General features: G+C 51.3%; 2 protein-coding genes across 5 annotated transcripts in view; both read right to left on the bottom strand.

Moving 5' to 3' along the window:
- LOC117975890 (cyclin-dependent kinases regulatory subunit 1-like) overlaps positions 1 to 19,354 on the bottom strand; it is a 33,880-nt gene extending 14,526 nt beyond the window's left edge. The window contains exon 1 of the mRNA XM_034938082.3: positions 19,256 to 19,354. The gene's annotated coding sequence lies outside the window, so the exon portion shown is untranslated. The remainder of the gene's footprint in view (positions 1 to 19,255) is intronic.
- BDKRB2 (bradykinin receptor B2) overlaps positions 1 to 19,387 on the bottom strand; it is a 40,960-nt gene extending 21,573 nt beyond the window's left edge. For 2 of the 4 annotated variants that reach the window (XR_004666301.3, XM_008958283.6), the window contains exon 1: positions 19,256 to 19,387. The gene's annotated coding sequence lies outside the window, so the exon portion shown is untranslated. The remainder of the gene's footprint in view (positions 1 to 19,255) is intronic. The other 2 variants (XR_010109780.1, XM_034938081.3) reach the window with 1 other exon arrangement.
- Positions 19,388 to 20,288: the final 901 nt, after the last annotated feature.

The raw sequence follows: 20,288 nt of genomic DNA, 5'->3' as shown, positions 1-20,288 counted from the left end.
CCCTGCCCCACGTGTGGGTCTGTGCCCCTCTTCCACCTGGCTGTGGCTGAGTGGTGTCTTTTATTATAAGTCAGTAATGTAAGTAAATGTTTCCCTGATGCTGTGAGCCATCCTAGCAAATTACTGAACCTGTGGAGGGGGTTGTGGGAACCCTGCCTTACAGCTGGTTGGTCAGAAGTGCAGGCCACTTGAGACTTGCGATGGGTTCTGAAGTGGCAGCAGTCTTGTGGGACTGAGCTCTTATCCTGTGCTGCCTCTGGGCAGATAATGTCAGAATTGAATGGAATTGTAAGACAATTTCTGAGGAAATAAACCCACACATTTAATCACAGTGGCATCGAAAGGATTGAGTGGGAAACTGTTTTCGCTACACAGAGCCCTCAACCCCTATGACCCACTCAATCGTCCTTAATCCTTCCTCTCTCTCCTCTCCAGTGACCTTGGCCCCTTCTTTCTAGAGTCAGGCTTTCTGTCTCTCCCAATGTCCTTTGTCCTTACCCAGCCTCTTCCTTGCTGCTCTGAACACCAGGACGCTCTGGTTCCCCACAAGCCCCCTTGCACCAACCACTCAAGCACCTCTAGCAAATCTTCCTCCTCCAGGAAGCCTTTCCAGACAGCTGACTCTCCCCGGCAACCCCTCCCAAATAAACTCAGAACTCTGTCCTCCGGGTGTCTACTCAACCACACTGGTCCCAAGGTCCCAGTGTAAATATTGTGAATGTCTGTTGACGTCTCCTGAGTCCTCACGTACCCTACTTGAGCGAGGGGCTAGGACTGTGCCCACATTGGTGGTCTACAGCCAGCAGGGCTCCAGACAGGACACCCACCATGAATAGCATCAGGACAATGCTGATGACGACAACGAAGCTGACGAGCTTGCACCAGCATTTACAGAGCATTTCCCTGTTTACATTGCATTCATTCAACAAATTTATGAGTGCTTACTCTGGGCCAGCAACCAGGGAATAATAATAGCTTCAGTTTTTGGAGGCTTACTATGAATGCCAAGCAATGTTCTAAGCACTTTCCATGAAACAATTCATGTAATCCACACCCATTTTAGATGCAGGCACTGGTACTATCCCAATTTTATAAAAATTGGAGGAATAGAGCAGTGAGGTGACTTGTCCAGAGTCACACAGCTGGTGATGGGTGGAGTTGGGATTTGAACCCCGGCACCTCACTGCATTATCTCTCTTTATAGGGGGATATAGTGGTGAAGGACAGATGGTGCCTGTCCTCAGGGGTCTCCCAGGTGGTGGGAAGTGTGCCCAAGATGGGGACAGGAGGTGTGGGAGGCTTCATGGGGGAGATGATGACCTGAGGCCATGGCTGTGTCCATGCACTCCAGGTAGCCTCAGTTGCATCCCTCTCATATACGCTCTCAAGTATAGATCTCATCTTGGCTTTTGTGCCAGGATGCCTGGACATGGTCAAAGGTGGGGGGCAGTTGGCAAAATCTGGAAGCAGGAAGCGAGGGGGCTGAGGCACCAGACCAGAGGCACGATGGAGGCCTCAGCCAGGTCTGGGGAGATGGAGGAAAAGGGATGGATTCCAGAGAGGGCCTTAAAGGGGGTGGGGAGGGAGGGGCAGAGGAGGTGGCCCTCGGCGTCTCATGTTGGTACCTCCAGATCTGCAGGATCTCAGCCAATGACCCCAACTCCTTAGAAAACGGACAAAAAGACCTTGATGATCTCATTTGTTCCCAAGCCTCCACTTCTCCCAAAGTAAAGATCTGTCAGCTTCCTTGTATTTTTGCTTTTTGTAATTGATTTAAAACACTTCAGGGTCTATGTGTCATGGTGTGGATAAGCTCGTGCCTAGGAAACCTCCTCCTGAGCTGCTTGAGGGACAAACTCATGCCTCTTTCACCTTTGAGACCCCTGGCATAGTGTAGAGTCCTGATAGACACTTTTAAAAATAAATACCCCCGGCATTTCCTCTGACTTGCCCAGGACCACACAACTCTCAGGGGAGGGGTGGGGGCTGGGACCTGGTACTTGGGCTCCTGCTGCTCTGCCCTATGCCCTTGGGGACTTCTGGACAAGGGTGCGCTTCCCTGGGCTGACAGAGGAGACAGAGGCAATGGTGTGCTGGTAAGTGGTTAACAACGGGCTCTCGGGAAAAAAATGCCCTAACTGTAGCATTTGCAAATTTCTATGGTATAAACACTCTCGCAGTGACCAATTTCAAGTCCAATGTCACAATGGCTCACTGCAATTGGCTCTAGGCCTGGTCGGCCAGAAAGTTCCCTGGACCACCTCCCTCTCCTGCTCCATAAAGGGCAGGAGCTCTTCCAACTCCTTCCAACTCCTACTCATCCTTCAGAACCTGCTTGATGTCACCTTCTCTAGGAGACCCTCCCAGGCACCATAGAGACACCCCAGCCCCAGTGCTCCTATATGGCTGTCAGCACACTTTATGGAAACAGCACACTTAACTTTCTGTCTTCCCTCCACTGTGTCCCCACCTCTTAGCACTGGGCCTGGCCTATGACAGGGGCTCAGGAAATATTTGTTGAAAGGACAAGTAATGATGCTGATGCTGATATTGACAGCAAATGCCTATATCATCTGCAATGTGCCCGTTCTAGTCTCTTTTTTTTTTGCTACAGTTAGGGCATTTTTTTCCAGAGAGCCCGTTGTTAACCATTTACCAGCACACCATCGCCTCTGTCTCCTCTGTCAGCCCAGAGAAGCCCACCCTTCTCCAGAAGTCCCCAAGGTCATAGGGCAGAGCAGCAGGAGCCCAAGTGCCAGGTCCCGGTCCCCACCCCTCCCCTGTGAGCTGTGCAGCCCTGGGCAAGTCAGAGGAAACACCGGGGATATTTATTTTTCTCATAAGAGAAAACCCCATTTCTCTTAAGGGGTTTTTGGTTCTTGTTTTTTGAGGCAGAGTCTCGCTCTGTCACCGAGGCTGGAGTGCAATGGCGCAATCTTGGCTCACTGCATCTTCCGCCTCCTGGGTTCAAGCGATTCTCCTGCCTCAGCCTTCTGAGTAGCTGGGATTACAGGAGCATGCTACCACGCCCTGCTAATTTTTGTATTTTTAGTAGAGACAGGGTCTTGCCATGTTGATCAGGCTGGTCTTGAACTCCTAGGCTCAAGTGATCCCTGCCTCGGCCTCCCAAAGCGCTGTGATTATAGGCGTGAGCCACCGTGCCCGGCCGTGCCAGCTCTGTTCAAAGCACTTCACAGATATTAACTCATTTAATCCCCACAACACTCTAGATGGGTTTTTTCTGTTTTGGTTTGTTTGTTTGTTTGTTTTGAAATGGGGTCTCACTCTGTCACCCAGACTGGAGTGCAGTGGCGTGATCTTGGCTCACTGCAACCTCCATCCCCTGGGTTCAAGCAATTCTCCTGCCTCAGCCTTCCTAGTAGCTGGGATTACAGGCATGAGCTACCATACCTGGTGAATATTTTGTATTTTTAGTAGAGATGGGGTTTCACCATGTTGGCCAGGCTGGTCTCGAACTCTTGACCTCAAGTGATCTGCCTGCCTTGGACTCCCAAAGTGCTGGGATTACAGGCATGAGACACCATGCCCAGCTCTAGATGGGTTTTTATGTCCTTATTTTGCAGATGGGGAAACCCAGCCTCAGCGAGTCAGTGGCAGAGCAGGGCCTGGGATGCAGCTCAGAACGCTCTCATGTCCTTGGGCTTCCTTTGTCCTGTAAGATGGGTGGGGCCAGTAGCATTGCCCTCACTTTAAAAAAGCAAAACAGGCTCAAATTCCAGCGAGGGGCTTACGGAAGTTTAGGTGAAGAGACTTGGCTAAGGTCATCCCACTATGAAGTGGATGGGGATGTGGTAGAATTAGCACTTAGGGGTCTCAAGTGCAAAAGCGCTTTGTAAACCATCGAGGACCACAGACATGCTAGAGCCAAAGAAGTTGGAAAAATCTCACCATTTAGATATTTTTAGTCCAAGCTTAACAAGTAAGGAAACTAAACCTCTGAGAGGGAGGTGACCTGTCCAAAGTTATGCACGAGCATCTCAACCCTGCCCCTCTGCACTTTCCACAATCCCAGAGTGGCACTCATTCCTTAGTGGCAGCGGGCACTGCACTTGACAGCTAATGCCATGGTGGGTTTGCACGACAGTCCTTTCCCTGAGCCTCACGATTGTCCTGGAGGAACTTGTTATGCCCATTTACAGGTGAAGGAACTGAGGCTCAGCAAAGGGAAGTGATTTATCCCATCTCACAGGCTCGTAAGTGGGGACCTGGGTGACTCTGCATACAAAACCACCAGAGAGATGAAAAGAACCGAGAAAGAGCCGGGTTGATTGTGGTCAAAAGCGTAAGGCAGACCTGGTTGGAGGAGCCTGGAGCCTGGGGCTCAGAAGGGACTTAGGGATCGCTGCCTGATTTTTGGTCATCCAGCAGTTATAGGGCCGCCTCCTTAGAGCCTGGGGGCTTCCTGGATGCATAGCCTGTCCCTGCCTCGGGCCTCCCAAGACAGGTGCTCTGGCTGGTGCTACTGGGAGAGTGAGGAGGTGACAACAAGGTCTGGGATAGACCCCCAGCCCCCCACTTCACCTCTCTGAACCTGGGCTTCCTCATCTGCAAGATGGGGGACCCAGTTGTTATGGCAGTGAAATGAGGTAGTGCCACCAGATGCCTAGCCCAGGGGCTGGCATGGAGCCAGCGTCCATCTGGGACAGCTGCCTTCAGTGTTGCTATTGCTATTGTTATTTTTATTATTAGACTCAACAATATGCCTTTGAGCAGGTGGCTTTCACTCTTTGGGCCTCAGTTTCCCCATCTCTAGGGCAAAGGAGGATGATAAGATAGATTATTTTGTAAAATCCTTCCAGCTGTGACCGTCTGCGGTGACTAGCTTTCTTAAATCTGTTCATTCTGGTGCCAGGTGGGCCTCACCATTGTAGTGGCTTCCTTTGAATACATACTGCAGTGTCAGTGTTTGCACATGCATGCACAGAGACACACATATGCTGTCCTTTTTCTTCACACTATCTCGATTGTCACACACCATCAGTCCCTTGAGCACAGAACAGGGTGTTTGCTTATCTGAATCTCTGGTCCTGGGGAAGCGCAGCTATCACTGAATGTTTGCTGAGCTGAGTTAGTTGCCTTTGGTAGTAGTTAGTTCCCTGTCACTAAAGGTATTCAAGTAAAGTCTAGGCAATGTTTCTGGTGAATTTGGACCAGGATTACTTAAATTCTATAGATTTAAGCCCTAGGGCTATGTATAGCTACCCCACTCAATGCCACAGCCCCTCACTCCTTGGGCTTTCTGGTTCAAGACACATATTTTACATTTGTAGGATGTGCCGATTGTATATCAGATGTGTGGGCCTAATTTTCCCATAATCCTCCAAACAGTGCTGTAGGATCTCCTCCTCCTCCTCCTTCTTCTTCTTCTCCTCCTTCCTCCTCCTCCTTCCTCCTCCTCCTCCTTCCTCCTCCTCCTCCTTCTTGTTCTCCTCCTCCTTCCTCCTCCTCCTCCTCCTTCCTCCTCCTCCTCCTTCCTCCTCCTCCTCCTCCTTCCTCCTCCTCCTCCTCTTTCCTCCTCCTCCTCCTTCCTCCTCCTCCTCCTCTTTCCTCCTCCTCCTCCTCGTCCTCCTTCCTCCTCCTCCTCCTCCTTCCTCCTCCTCCTCCTTCCTCCTCCTCCTCCTTCCTCCTCCTCCTCCTTCCTCCTCCTCCTTCCTCCTCTTTCCTCCTCCTCCTCCTCCTTCCTCCTCCTCCTTCCTCCTCCTCCTCCTTCTTGTTCTCCTCCTCCTTCCTCCTCCTCCTCCTCTTTCCTCCTCCTCCTCCTTCCTCCTCCTCCTCCTCTTTCCTCCTCCTCCTCGTCCTCCTTCCTCCTCCTCCTCCTTCCTCCTCCTCCTCCTTCCTCCTCCTCCTCCTTCCTCCTCCTCCTCCTCCTTCTTGTTCTCCTCCTCCTTCCTCCTCCTCCTCCTCCTTCCTCCTCCTCCTCCTTCCTCCTCCTCCTTCCTCCTCTTTCCTCCTCCTCCTCCTCCTTCCTCCTCCTCCTCCTTCTTGTTCTCCTCCTCCTTCCTCCTCCTCCTCCTCTTTCCTCCTCCTTCTCCTTCCTCCTCCTCCTCCTCTTTCCTCCTCCTCCTCGTCCTCCTTTCTCCTCCTCCTCCTTCCTCCTCCTCCTCGTCCTCCTTCCTCCTCCTCCTCCTTCCTCCTCCTCCTCCTTCCTCCTCCTCCTCCTTCTTGTTCTCCTCCTCCTTCCTCCTCCTCCTCCTCCTTCCTCCTCCTCCTCCTTCCTCCTCCTCCTCCTTCCTCCTCTTTCCTCCTCCTCCTCCTCCTTCCTCCTCCTCCTTCCTCCTCCTCCTCCTTCTTGTTCTCCTCCTCCTTCCTCCTCCTCCTCCTCTTTCCTCCTCCTCCTCCTTCCTCCTCCTCCTCCTCTTTCCTCCTCCTCCTCGTCCTCCTTCCTCCTCGTCCTCCTTCCTCCTCCTCCTCCTTCCTCCTCCTCCTCCTCCTTCTTGTTCTCCTCCTCCTTCCTCCTCCTCCTCCTCCTTCCTCCTCCTCCTTCCTCCTCCTCCTCCTTCCTCCTCCTCCTCCTCTTTCCTCCTCCTCCTCCTCGTCCTCCTTCCTCCTCCTCCTTCCTCCTCCTCCTCCTTCCTCCTCCTCCTCCTTCCTCCTCCTCCTCCTCCTTCCTCCTCCTCCTCCTCCTTCCTCCTCCTCCTCCTCTTTCCTCCTCCTCCTCCTTCCTCCTCCTCCTCCTTCCTCCTCCTCCTTCCTCCTCCTCCTTCCTCCTCCTCCTTCCTCCTCCTCCTCCTTCCTCCTCCTTCCTCCTCCTCCTCCTTCCTCCTCCTCCTCCTTCCTCCTCCTCCTCCTTCCTCCTCCTCCTTCCTCCTCTTTCCTCCTCCTCCTCCTCCTTCCTCCTCCTCCTTCCTCCTCCTCCTCCTCTTTCCTCCTCCTCCTCGTCCTCCTTCCTCCTCCTCCTCCTTCCTCCTCCTCCTCCTTCCTCCTCCTCCTTCCTCCTCCTCCTCCTCCTTCTTGTTCTCCTCCTCCTTCCTCCTCCTCCTTCCTCCTCCTCCTCCTTCCTCCTCCTCCTCCTCCTTCCTCCTCCTCCTCCTCTTTCCTCCTCCTCCTCCTTCCTCCTCCTCCTCCTCCTCTTTCCTCCTCCTCCTCCTCCTCCTCGTCCTCCTTCCTCCTCCTCCTTCCTCCTCCTCCTTCCTCCTCCTCCTCCTTCCTCCTCCTCCTCCTTCCTCCTCCTCCTTCCTCCTCTTTCCTCCTCCTCCTCCTTCCTCCTCCTCCTCCTTCCTCCTCCTCCTTCCTCCTCCTCCTCCTTCCTCCTCCTCCTCCTTCCTCCTCCTCCTTCCTCCTCCTCCTTCCTCCTCCTCCTTCCTCCTCCTCCTTCCTCCTCCTCCTCCTTCCTCCTCCTCCTCCTTCCTCCTCCTCCTCCTTCCTCCTCCTCCTTCCTCCTCCTCCTCCTTCCTCCTCCTCCTCCTTCCTCCTCCTCCTCCTTCTTCCTCCTCCTCCTTTCTCCTCCTCCTTCCTCCTCCTCCTTCCTCCTCCTCCTCCTCCTCCCTCCTCCTCCTCCCTCCTCCTCCTCCTTCTTCTTCCTCTTCTCCTCCTCCTTTCTTCCTCTTCTCTCTTATTTTTCTTTTGTTGAAACAGGGTCTTGCTCTGTTGCCCAGGCTGGAGTGCAGTGGTACAATTATAACTCACCATAGCCTCTACCCCCCGGGTTCAAGCGATCCTCCCACCTCATCCTCCCAAGCAGCTGGGACCACAGCTCCTGCCACCACAGCTCACTAATTTTTAAATTTTTTTTTAAAGATGGGATCTTGCCCAGGCTTGTCTCGAACTCCTGGCCTCAAGTGACCCTCCTACCTTGGTCTACCAAAATGCTTCATTTACAGGCATGAGCTACCATGCCTGGCCTACTTCTTGCGAGGAGGTGGGAGGTACAGAAGAGTTCTGTTCCCTGTTATATAAAGGCCCACCCTCCAGGAACTGTGATTTGTAGCTCAGTTGGTAGGAGGGGTCTTGCAACCTGGCCCGGGGCAGTGAGGCCTTTGCAGACCCTGACTAAGGCACAGGCTATATGTAGGGCCCTGGGGTTTGTCATCTCTGCTGCTAACAAAGGTGGAAAATTCCTACTTCCTGAGCTGAGATTGAGGATTCTGACATGCATGAGCTTGCCTACTTTCCTTGGTATTTCATTTTTGGAGCCAGAAACAAAATCCTCCCAGATGCTCTGCTTGGCCCCTGTGAGTCTGACCTGCAGGCCTGTGTCTGGCAGAGGGCACGCAACAGTGGCTCACCTCCTACTCGCACTGCGCAGGGGCTGACACAGGGAGAACGGGAGTCATAGCTCTGTGTCTGCGCTTACTGCAGTGCCCTTAACCTCTCTGAGTCTCAGTTTCCTTATCTGTAAGATGGGATAGATTATTGCTACTCAGTTTCCTTATCTGTAAGACGGGATTGATTATTAGTAGATGCCGAATCAATGTTAGGGATGACTATTAATAAGAAATTGCATCTGATAAGATGCCAGCTCCTCTGTCTCCAAGGACCTGCCTTTTCTTCTTGTTTCTGATTCCTGCAGAAACTCCTGTAGCCAAGACAACATAAAAATAATCTAGTTTGTAAGTATTTAATGAGCCACTTACAGACTGTGAGAGGAAAGCAGATGGCAGCTTCCAATGTCTTCTCTGAATAGGGTCAGACAGGAGGAGAGGGTTTAGTGGCTCCCAAACCTGTCTCTAGATCATTTAATATTTGGATAATTCAGTGAAGAAAACCCAGAACCTTCAACCCCCTCCCATTTCTTTTTTTTGTTTGGCATTTTTGAAAATAATCAAAAGGACAGGAAAAGCTTTATGCACAGAGATGTTCCTCATCATGCAGAAGAAGGGTCACAGGAAACAACCTAAATGTTTAGGACCAGGCAGTTGGTTAAATACATGATCTTATATCCATTCAACAAATGTCAAGCAGACATGAGAAAAGGATGCTTCTAAGAGTTCACCAAAAATGAGAGAATATTTCTGATAACATGTTAGGGGAACAAAAAGCTGGGTAACCAAATTGTATATACAACAAAGTTCAAAAGTTGAGAAGGCAAAATACCAAATTATTCCTGGCGCTGGTTGTCTTTGAGCATGGGATCATAGGTTGCTTTTGGGTTTTCTTTACTGTTTGTCATGGCATCCAAGTTTTCTGTGAAGAACATATATTCCTTTGGCAATAAAAATATTTAAATAAGCCAAGTGTTTGGAATGAATTATGGGTTTATTTACGTAAAAAAGATAATCAGCCAATTTGTGCTTAAAGGAACTCTCTTAGGTCTACAGCTGCCCCCCTAGCGGCTCTGATGCATTCACTGCTGCAGAAAAGCCTGAACCTAGCCTGATTTTTCTTGCTTTATGGATTGCCTGTCCCCGCCCCCACCAACTCCCCAACCTCCAGTCAATCTGGATGCTTATAGTATTTTCTTTTTCTCTTTTCCATTCAAAAGTGCTGTCAGATGTATTTAGGGGACACTGTCTCGTCTCACCCCTTTTCATAACCTGTGAGCCGGGCAAGGCACCATTGCATAGGTGAGGGCTTGGAGGCTGGAGAGAGGAGGGACTGGGACTCAAACCACATTTTGGGATCTGGGGACATCCCCTGGCTGTGCCCTGAGGCCACCCTGACTCTGGCATGTGAGGCAAACCTGCTGTACAACGAAGGGGTCTGGACGAGGGAGTCTCACCAGGGGTGTTCAAATCCCAGCTCTGCCGGTCACTAAGGGCGGGACTGTAAGTGTGTGGCCTCCTGTCAGAGCCCAGGTCCCCGCTTGTGGGATAAGGAGCATTGTCCCCCGCAGGAGGGCTGTTGTGAGGATCCAGTGTGGTCATCCCTGGCACTCAGGAATCCTTCCTGTTGGTTCCCGTCCTCTCTCAGGAATGACAGTCGCCTCCTCTTTCCCCCAAATCCACAGATTGTTCTGTCAAGTGATGGGCCTGGGTGCCCTCACCTCCACCCCCTCAGCCACAGACACCACAGTCCAAACAGACTCCCGGAAGATACGGCCCAGGCCACTTGCAAGGAAAGTCCCTGCGGCTGCTACTCATCCTCATGGAAAACATGAGGACTGGCGGGGACTGGAGGGCAGGGAGTGAGGGAACATGCAGGGTGCCCCCGTCACAGGGCAGAGGGCTCTGACTGGGGCTTTTGGATCACCGCCCACCATGGGGAGGCCCAGGCAAGGGACTCATGCTCCTACCCATCTCTCCAGCCCCAGCTCCTCCTTCCCCTCCTGTCCCCTCCCTGCCCCACTGGTCTCCCCTGGCCCTGCCTCAGCATCTTTGGGAGTTCCCACCTCTCAACCTTTGCTTATGTAGGGAGGCAGGATGCGATGGGAAGACCCAGGCCAGGCTCCAGGGCCAGCCCAGTCTCTAGCTAGCTCTGTCTCACCTCTAGGGACCATTTCCTCAACTGTCAAGTGGAGACACAATGCCTACTTGGCAGGTTTGTCGGGGGGGATACTTGTGATCGTTTTGGGGGGCCAAGGGTGCCCTGGGGCTCAGGCATATGTCAATGGCACTGGGCAGTCTCCCCTACCCTTTCTCTCCACTGTGCACCCTCCCTTACTTAGGCAGACCCTCTACTTTACCTAGGTCTAGGTCCTCCAACTTGAAACCTGCCCACAATGACACATCAAACATTGTAGGTGTGTCATAAGCTGGTGTGGGGACATGCAGGCAGCAAAGAAGCAGCTTGTGTGTGTACACTTGTGTGTGTGTGTGTGTGTGTCTGTGTGTGTGTTTGGGTCGGTCCAGACAGAGGCCCAGGAAGAAGAAGAGTGGAGATCCTGCCACATGGCTCCTGATGCTGGAGGCTTAGGGACAAACCATCAGTGTGACTGTCCCAGTGTCCTCTGGGGATGGGACTTCAGGTTACAGATTCAGAGAGCTGTGTTAGAACCATTGGGTCTCTGCCTGTCTCTCCCACCAGGCTCTCGGCTCCTTGTGGGGAAAGATCTCTGAGCTGAGGGGAGCCCTGAGCAGTCTCTCAGTAAGTGGTTAGGGGAGGAAGGAATAAACCAGCTTCTTGAGTCTAGGCACAGTCTGGGTACTTTCATACACAGTCCTATTGCATTGGCACAGCAGTAGTCTTTATCACACAGGTGAGAAAGGAGAGGTTCGGAGAGGTCAGTGACCTGCCCTGGGTTACTCAGCAAGTAATTGGCCTAGTAACCTAACGCAGGACTGTTGAACAATCGGGCCAGTTGGTGCCAATTTCTAAATATTGACTATTAAAAAAATACTGGTGGCAAAATAGCTAGCACATCTGTGAGCCTGTTTGGGTTGTGGGCTCAGACCGAACTCCTATAAAGCATATGAAGCAGAGATGGTAGAATCCCAGGCAGGGGCCATGGAATGGGGGAGGGGGCGTTAACTCCTGCTATCCTACCTTTCTATAGGTGAGGCGCCTGCTGTTCAGAGACACAGGAGCATTAGCAAAACCCATCAAAGAACTGGGGGCCAGGGTAGAAAGGAAACCTTTCTGGGGGTGCTGATGGAAACTCCTACCCAGGCAAATCTTGCTTCCCAGGCATTCCCCCAATGAAGACTGCACTACTGTGCCCAACTTTGGCTGCAGGCTACTCTTTACCACCCAAGCGAGCCGCCACCCACTGATCTCTGCCATCAACTTATTCTAATTCTCTGCATAGCACATAGCACTTCCTGGGATTGCCCTTCTCCTGTCTGCTCTTCAAAGAGCCATCCTTAGATGGCCTACTGACATTAATGCTTTTTATCTTTCTAACTTGTCATTTGGTTTTTGTAATTCTTTTCTTTCTTCTACTTTTTTGGATCATTATTATCTAGTTTATTGAATTGAACAGTTTTTTTTTGCAATGTTTTTGGTTTAATAATTTAAAAATTTAAAGGCATGACTCATCCCCTGACTATGGCTTTGGCTGCATCCCATAAGTTTGGTAAGCAGTGTTCTTATAGTTAGTCGTTTCTCAAATATCTATAATTTCAGTTTTGATGATCTGTCTCTTTGATGTAACAGTGTTTTCTAAAATTTTCAAGTAGTTTATTTCTATTCAAGTTTGTTTTGCTTTTTATATTTAAATTTTTGCAAAGAGATATGCATCCTCATGGTAACATTTCAGAGTGTGAAAAAGAATACAGTGAGGGGTAGGTCTCCCTCCAGGTTCTGTCCCTGCCTGTTGCCTCAAGAGACAGCCAGGCTCACTGGTGTCTCCTGTTGCTTTCCAGACATCTTCTGAGCTTTCAGGAGCAGATGTGCACATATCCATGTATAAGGACGCCTGCAGAAGCACCCTAAATGCACCGCCGGCTGTGTCCTCACCTCTTTGCATTTAACAATCTGTTGACCCACCTTGCTTTTCAATAGCCTCACAGTATTTCAGAGTAGGACTGCCCTGTAATGCACCAGCCTTCGCAGGGAGTTCCCAGTTTTCGTAGGTAGTTTGCAATTCTACTACTATTTATAGCTGAAGGAACCGAAGGATCCCAGAGACCACATCCCTTGCCCTAGGTCACACAGCAGGGGAGGAATGGGGTGGGATTCAATCCCTGTGCCTGGCTTCCAAAAAAGGAGGAGCGGGAGGAGGAGGGAGAAGGGAAGTGGGTGGAGAGAGGAATCATCTTCACAGTCCATCTCCCCAATGTGCTCAAGCTACAGTTCATTTGAGGAGTCCCCCCACGTTTTCACTATTTTTGGCTATCACAAATGATCAGCACAGATCCCTCATCTGCAGGCCCTGGCCCACGTGTGAGCACACCTGTAGCAGGTGTGCAGGCCCTCTCCTGCCTCCCCTGCCCTATTTTTGTGTTCTAGCCATTGCTTTCTGGATCTTTCTGTTCAAAGAAGACCCAAGAGGTCCTTCTCTCACCTCTCACTTTGCTAACTGGCCAGCGGGCTCCAGAGTGGGGGTGATGTACCCCAGGTGCAGCAGCGCACGCACAAGGTGCAATCTCCGAGGCTCTGGGAGAACCCCAGAGAGCCTCCCTCTGTGGTCAGGGAGTGACCCCTGCACACTTAGAGCACAGCAGGTGCCAAGCATGAGTAGGTGCTAGGGGCTGAGGGAAAGGCCCAGTCTTTTCCCTTGAGAGGATTCCTGTTTGGTAGGGGTGGCGGGGCACAGCCTGATGCTTCCCGAAATGTTTGGGCCCAAATCTACCTTGAAGGGAGCTGGCTGTGAGCTGTGTGCATTTAACAATCTGTCCATTTAAATTTTTGTGGAGATGTGCAGTTTGCTAATAACTTGGATCAGGGAGGGTTTCTGTCCTTTCCTGAGGCAGCAGGCACATGACCACAGGTGCCAGAGAGTGAAGAACAGGTTTGGGGACCCCAAGTTTTTTGGCTGGTGGGACTAGGAGGAAGGGCCTGAGGAGAGTGGCTTTTGGGTCCAGGACAGCCCATTTGCTAAGGTAGCTTGTTTCAAAGTGTGGCCGAAATCCCCAGAGATATTAGCAAGTCCTTGAGTACTGTAAAGGAAGACAGAAATCTTGGGACCCCCAAACTCTTTATGCCAAAGGGAAAGTTAAGCCTGGAGACTGAGTCAGCCAACATTGTCATCCTTATTCCTAATGACAGCTGTTACCCCACAACCTTAGACATTAGCCAGACCCCCACAGAAAGGAAAAGACCTCGGATATCTCCCCATGACTGCCCCCACAAATTGTTCTTTGCTGGGTGAAACCTTTCAAGATGTGGATCTTACCACAAAACAAGGACACATCAATTGTAACTTGAGGTCTGCAATCCAAGCCTAGCTCCTCACACTCAAGTCTGTTAGAGTTACGCTGATGGTGCTGATCTCCCCAGGTACAGCACAAAAGCAAGACAAAGGCAAGATGAGATCAGGCCTCCTTCTGCCTAACCTCCTCTTCCTACATGCTTTCTCCACTTCAAGGACATGTGTAAATACTGTGAAAGAAAAATAAAATTAAAATCCCCGGACCCCAAACTCACTAAGCCAAAGGGAAAAGTCCAGCTGGGAGCTGGGTCATGCAACCTGCCTCCCGTTTTGTGTCTAAATGGATAACTATTTACTTCCCTCACATTTTGCTCACAGTGAAATTCCTTGTGGGCCCCGGGATCTTTTACCTTCAAGCAGCTCTGTTGTATTTCACCCTCATGATATAAATTAACAGCTTAGCTTCACAGGTATGGGACAAAGGATAGAACCAAAAGTCATCCCTCTGCTCACCTGAGATGAGTGCATAGCTGACAGCTTCCTATATGCTATGATGATGATGATTATTATTATTATTATTTTGAGATAGAGTCTTGCTCTGTCACCCAGGCTGGAGTGCAGTGGTGTGATCTCAGCTCCCTGCAACCTCTGCCTCCTGGGTTCAAATGATTCTCCTGCCTCAGCTTCCCAAGTAGCTAGGACTACAGGCATGCACCACCATGCCTGGCTAGTTTTTGTATTTTTAGTAGAGACAGGGTTTCACCATGTTGGACAGGCTGGTCTCGAACTCTTGACCTCAGGTGACCCACCCACCTTGGCCTCCCAAACTGCTGGGATTACAGGTGTGAGCTACCGTGCCCAGCCCTATGATTATCTTATATAAAAATGCAGATTGACTGAGCACCAGGTGAATGCGGAATTGATGATTCCTCCACCTGCTTCTTTCACATGAAAAATGTGCATTCAGTGAAGTTAATGAAAAGGCTCAAAGGGGTGCAACTGCTTGCCTCTTTTGGCCACCTTCCCCCGATTTTTCCTTCTTTCCCCTACTGCTTTTTTCCCTTTAAATAGCGAAGATCCTTCTTTGAAAGAAGCATGGGCCAGAGATGTTTCCTGTGATTTCGTGTCCCTCTTTCCTAGGTGCATCCTTAATCTTGGCAAAATAAACTTCAAAAATAATTGAGACCTGCTTCAGTCAGTTTCTCTTTGATTTACAATACTAAGTCTCATGACTCTTTGGAGAGCATAGGCCACACACATTTTCTGTGGCTCATGTTTTTCCCAGGTGCACCCTCAAACTCTCGATAAATGTCAATCGAAGTTTATCAACTCGATGAACCTTGATTGATTGAGACTTGCCGCAGTCTGTCATTTCAGTGAATAGTACCCAGACTTCAAATCACAGTCCCCAGAGCAGGACCCCCGCACCTGCGTGGGTTACCAGTCTCCAGGTGATTCTAAAGTACGACAAATTTTGGTCTTTCTCCGGCAGACCACCCTACCACTGGAGTGTGACCACTTAGGAAACCTGCAGGGAAGAGGAGAAGCGACCTCATGACCATGATAAGAAACACAGAAGCGACGGGGCTGTGCTGGAGCCTGGCACTGTACAGGTCACAACACCCCACGGACATCCCCTCAGGCACTGCTCACTTCCAGATGTCACTCAGCTGGGCCACTTCTCTGTGCCCCACCACTGCCCTTCACCGGTGGCACAGATCAGAGAGGCTCAGAGGGGTTGGCAGTGAATGGGATGGGACAGGCCAGAGTAAATCTAAAGTTTGAGCCCTGAAGAGAAGCATGAGAAGGACTCTTGCTGTCAGTGCCCACAGGCTCATTGCCTGGACACAGGAGCATGTGCATGTCGGAGAAGGCTTTTTTCTGGACACCCTTAAGCGGCCATGGCCTTACTGCAAAGCAAATGCAACCTCTATGACCGCCCCAGGCCCTCACTCCTGCCTCCATAGACCGTCCGTCTGGTACCTGAGCTCCTGGAGTGTGCCTGACATCTCCTTTCACTACATCAGCACAAACAGAGGTAAGCCTCCCAGTGGTCCTCAAAAAATGGGGAATGATGATCCCCATTGTACAGGAGAAGAAACTGAGGCTCAGAGAACTTTCCTGGCCAGTAAGTGACAGTGAATTCGAACCGAGGGCTGTTTGTTCCACCCTGCTTTCTGCTGTGATGACTTTTTTGGAATGTGTGTGGGAGGGGGGAGGCACATATGTTTCCAGCCTTCAGAATCTTCCAGAACCCACTGTGATGAAAGAGTCAAAGAAATACTTCATGCCTTATGTTTGTTCTAGAAAACAACCCCGAAGTGGGTGTTTTGGGGAAGCAGAGCCTTAGGTCCCCAGGAAAACCAGAGGAGCTCAGAGGAGGAATTGAGGATTTAACACTTTTCAAGGGGGGCAGATTTAGTAGCTGTGGATATTTAGCTCAGAGAGAAGCAATAGGACTAGAATGGTACAAACCCCAAGGAAATGAAAGTGGACCCATTGCTCAGTGGGGGCAGTTGGAGGAAGAGCTTTTAAACAGTAGAACTCTCCTGAGATGGAACGGGCTGCCTTGCAAAGTAGTGAGCTCCCCATTCTTGGAGGCATGCACACTAAGATGGATATTCATGAGGCAGGGGATTCCTGTACCCAATGGATGTCAGAAGTGATGCATTTGGGGTGTCAAGTCTTGGCAGGTCTGATTGTTTGACTCATGACCCTGAGGTACCGTAATTGTCCTAAGTGCCTTCTGAATCCTCAAAGCAACATGCAGATCTGCTATGTGTGCCTTTTTTTTTAAAGAGCAGTTTTAGATTCACAGCAAAATTGAGCAGAAAGTATGGAGACTTACCATATATCCCCTGTGCCTACACATACATAGCCTCCCCCGTTACTGACATCCCCCACAAGAGCAGTCAATTTGTTGTAATTGATGAACCTGCATTGACACATCATCATCACCCAAAGTCCATAGTTTTCATCAGGGTTCACTCTTGGTGATGGACATTCTGTGGGTTTGCACAAACGCATAATGACATGCCTCTACCATTACAGTGTCATACAGAAGTTTCACTGCCCTAAAAGTCTCTGGGCTCCTCCCATTCTCTCCTCCCTCCCCTAATTCCTGGCAACCACTGATTTTTTTATTTTTTACTGTCTTCATAGTTTTGCCTTTTTCCAGAATGTCACATATAGTTGAAATCATACAGCATATGCCTTTTCAGAGTGGCTTCATTCACTTAGTGATAGGTTCTGTATGCTTTTTTATTGCCTGCTATATGAGCAATATTTATTTATTCATATAACCATTCAGCATTTCAGCAAACACTGATCCATCCATGTTGGGCTAGGCATCATTTTCAGTGACGAGGAGGCAGCTTGAGCGGATAGACAAGGCCCCTACTTTCATTCTGAAAACCAGAGTCCCCCGGTGCTATGATCCAAATGCCTGTGTCCCTCCAAAATTCACCTGTTGAGACTTAAACCCCAAGGTGGTGATATTAAAAGGTGAGGCTTCTGGGGGTGATTAGATCATGAGGTCCCCCTCCTTGTGAATGGGATTGGTGGTCTTTAAAAGAGGCCTGGGAGAGCGTGTTCACCCTTCCACCATATGAGGACGCATAGAAGGTGCCATCTATGACGACTAGGTCCTCACCAGACACCCAATCTGCCAGTGCCTTGATCTCGGGCTTCCCAGCCTCCAACACTGAGAGCAATAAATGTCTGTTTTTCGATAAATTACCCAGTCTAAAGTATTTCTTATAGCAGCTCAAACAGGCTATGACACTGGGCAAGTCTGCAGGTCTCCCCCCACCGCGCCCAGGTGGGCCCCTCCCTGACCACAAGCAGCACAGGTGAGGAGGCCGCCCTAATGTTACCTCTGGAGCCACCAAACTTGTTACTGAGCCAGTCACTGTGTTAGCAAAAACCACGTGGTGCAGCTATTCAGTTGGTGCAAAAGTCATTGCGGTTTTTGGCATTACTTCTAATGGCAAGAACCGAGATGACTTTTGCACCAACCTAATATTTCTATGTTGGGTCCCACCGGCAGGCAACGACCAAATTCAAAGTCCTCAGACCCATCGTGCAGGCCCAACCATGGGAACCTCCCCGTTCGCAAGGGAGGGAATCCCAAAGAGACTGAATCCCAAAGAGATTGAGGCATTTCCCTGGACACTGAGCAAAGGGCTGGCTGAGGTCACGTTCCCCCTCTGAGACTCAGTTTCCTCATCAGTGCAGTGAGAGGCTTGGAGTGCAGGGTTGCAGGGAGAGCTGGGATGAGGCCTGGGGTCCTGCCTGTGGGGACAGCACGCATGCTTCCTCTTTTTCATCCAAAGACGCCTTCTCTTGGCTGTCCCCTGCTCTCACCCCAAGCAGGGGAAACAGCAAATGCTTCCTCCAAGCTTGTGGGGCTCACAACTGTGGAATGTCTCTTGCTGCTGCCAGGGCCCGAAGGACGCAGCACAGTTTTTTCTCCAGAGAACCTCGGGCAGGGCCTCTTTGCAATGTCCTCTGGGGTTGCTTACCTGTTCCCCCGCCACCTAAGCCCTTCTCCAACTCAGAAATGGAATTAGGGGTGGGGTTGGCCAGGGAGACCCCCATCACCCCACACCCAGGCCAGGGCTCCCACTTCCTGTAGGCTGGGGAGCCACAGGCGGCCTGTGACTCAGTGAGGCACATTCTGACCTGCCTGGAACAGCAACACCTGCTGTTCACCTCCACCCAGGCTGCGGAAACCACCTACTCTCAGCAACTCGAACCACGGCTGCCATTTATTTAGTGCCTATGACACACGTGGTGCTTCACAGGCAAGAGCCTACCTCTATCTTTGCATAAAGAGGAACTTCCAGGTCTTCTTTATAGCTCAGGAGACGGGACAAAATAACTTGCCCAAAAACGTCACCCACAGGGTGAGAGCAGAGCTGGAACTGCAACCTGGGCTGGATGCAAAGCCGGTGCTCGGAACCCCTGCACCATCCTATCCCCCTGCCCTGGTCAGCCAGGACCGTGGGAAGAGGGTCTCTAAGCCCATCTGAGATAGTCACTACCACCTGCCTCCTGGAGGCGCATCAGCCAACATTCACAAACCCCCCCCCCCGCCTGCTTCTGCTTTAACCCTGCCATCCCCAGGGAGCCAGCGAGCAGGCTGCTTTGCAGACAGAGAAACTGAGGCTCAGAGAGGTTGAGTAGCTTGTCCAGGGTCACACAGGGCCAAGGAGTGGCACAGCTGTGGGTGAAAAGCCAGGTTCTGGAGCCTCTACCCAGCACCCGTCCCTGCTGCACCACACCTCGCTGCCTTACTCCACCCAAAGTATGTGAAAATCCAATCACGAAATCCCTCACACACTGGACACACACACAAGCCTGCCTGTCACCTTGATTCAGAGAAGAGAAACCTACAACAGACAAACAGGGCGATTCCTCCTGCTGGGGCACCCTTCTCCCCATCGCCTGTCAGACCTCCCCTCCGGAAGGAAGGGAACTTTTCCCAACTCCCCACGACCACAGGGAAACTTCTCCACGCTGCCTGCCCTCCCTCCCTCTGTGCTGGGACAGTTTGTCCTCCCAGCAGAGGTGAGGCGGCTGGAGCAGCCCCTGCCCGGCACCCACCTTCTCCGGAGCAAGCGGCATGGGCACTTCAGTCGCTCCCTGGTACTGCGGGGCAGCCTGATGTCCCCACCGTCCCCACCCCTCCTCGGAGCCCAGAAGCCAGAGCTGGAGTGGCGGCGGGAACAGCTCATCTTTCAAGGGCTGGGTGGTGATGTCATCAGCCTCCTGGGCACTTCCCCCTCCGCCTCCAGCTGAGCTCTGCACTCCTGCCCAGCTGGAGCCAGGCTGGCTGTGGGGCCGGGAAGGCTGCGGCCACCTTCGCTCTCCGCTCTGTCACCCTCTGAGCCCTGGGGGCCAGCGAGGCTTTTGGAAGATTTCCATGTTTGCGTAGCCCGGCTGCCCGTTGGAGTCGTGGGACGGCAAAAACGTCCCTCCCGGCTGACCACAAAGTGGCCTGGGAAGCCCCATGGGAATAAATTTGCCTCACATAACATTTATTTCTTATCATTATTTATCTTCTTGAGGTGGTTATTTTGTGTCTGAGTTTTGGATGTAAACAGTGGGCGTTTACGCGGAAGGTGTAAACAGAGGGTGGCCAGGTGGGCAGGCGGAGTCCTGGGATTTCTTTGTATGCCACGTAGGGCTCCCAAGGGCGACAGTGGCAGAAGCTGTCCTGTTTCCTGGGTACGGGTGTTTGCACTCCCCTGAGACACGCGGCCGTTTCTTCGGAGATGTATGGCGGAGGTTTCTCCCATGTCAACGCTCAGATTGGCTTTCTCAGTTTTGCTCAAAGACTTACTATCTGCAGCACTTTACACTCCCAGGGCTGAGACGGTAGGAGCTGGAAAGGGCAGGGACTTTCAAAACATTTTTTTTTTGAAGCCTTAAAACCCTTCCTTCAGAAGAGAACAGATAAGAGTGGGCCCAGTGGATCTGGGGAAGAGACAGGAGGGCCAGAAGACCTCCCCCAAGCCCATCAGCTCCTCTTCCCTGTGACTTGATTCATAACAAGCCTACAAACCAGCAATCAAGACTGATCCCATCATCATGGAGACAGGGAAACAGAGTCTCAGATAAGTTTATGGGCGGCCTG

This window comes from Pan paniscus, chromosome 15 (assembly GCF_029289425.2).
Source record: "Pan paniscus chromosome 15, NHGRI_mPanPan1-v2.0_pri, whole genome shotgun sequence".
NCBI lineage: Eukaryota > Metazoa > Chordata > Mammalia > Primates > Hominidae > Pan > Pan paniscus.
The sequence above is the reverse complement of the archived record's forward strand: the minus strand, read 5'-3'. Positions and strand labels throughout refer to the sequence as shown.